The sequence below is a fragment of the Myotis davidii genome, unplaced genomic scaffold, assembly GCF_000327345.1.
Source record: "Myotis davidii unplaced genomic scaffold, ASM32734v1 scaffold509, whole genome shotgun sequence".
Taxonomy (NCBI): Eukaryota; Metazoa; Chordata; class Mammalia; order Chiroptera; family Vespertilionidae; genus Myotis; species Myotis davidii.
In genome coordinates, this window is record NW_006382996.1 from 956,127 (window position 1) to 956,997 (window position 871).

Below are 871 nucleotides of genomic sequence, written 5' to 3' on the forward strand. Positions count from 1 at the left end.
CAGCCAAGGGGGGTGCCAGCGGGTCCCCCCGATCACCCCACTGGTTGCCCCACAGAGGGAGGCAACCAGCGGCGGCGGTGGGGGGCGAAGTCGGCAAGCAGGCAGTGCCAGGCTGGCCAAGGCCGTTGTCAGCGGGGGGCCCTCTGATTGCCCCACTGGTCACCCCACAGATCCACCCTGATTGCCAGCCATGCCTAGAGATCCTACCCATGCACGAATTTCGTGCTCTGGGCCTCTAGTTTTGTTATATTGCCTTTCAATCTTATCCATGTATATTTTTAATACAACTAAAATCATCCATATATAGATTATTCTCCAGTTTTCATCAGCCTGGTCGCCTCCCACAAAGGGAGGCTAGACTGCGGCTGAGGCCCGCTCCCCAAGGGGAGCAGGGAGCAGTCAAGGGACATCAGTAGGACATCCCCTGAGAGCTCCCAGACTATGAGAGGGGGTAGGCCAGGCTGAAGGACCACCCCACCAACACCAGTGCATGAACTTTCATGCACAGGCCTCTAGTCCTATATAATAAAAGCCTAATGAAGTTCTATTTTTAATTTTTTGGGAAGCTCCATACTGTTTTTATTTTTTTTTTATTTTTGTGGATGTGGATATGTGTGTGGGTGTGTAGGTCCAGACTGTTTTTAATTCTACATTCCCACCAATAGTGCTTCAAGATTCCCTTTTCTTCACATCTTTGCCAGCATTTGTTATTTCTTGTTTGTTTGATTGTTTGTTCGTTTGTTTTTTAAATAAGTCATTCTAACAGGAGCTGGGGATCAAAACTGCAACCCAGGTACATGCCCTTGACTAGGACTTGAACCTGAGATGCATTGGTCTGTGGGCTGATGCCCTAGCCCAGGGGTGGGCAAAC

General features: G+C 49.7%; 1 protein-coding gene and 1 pseudogene across 2 annotated transcripts in view; both read left to right on the plus strand.

Moving 5' to 3' along the window:
* Positions 1-871, plus strand: part of LOC102752449 (inner centromere protein-like) — a 73,401-nt gene that overhangs the window by 21,738 nt on the left and 50,792 nt on the right. The window lies entirely within an intron of this gene.
* The window catches only part of LOC102752159, a 4,330-nt pseudogene that overhangs the window by 910 nt on the left and 2,549 nt on the right, over positions 1-871 (plus strand).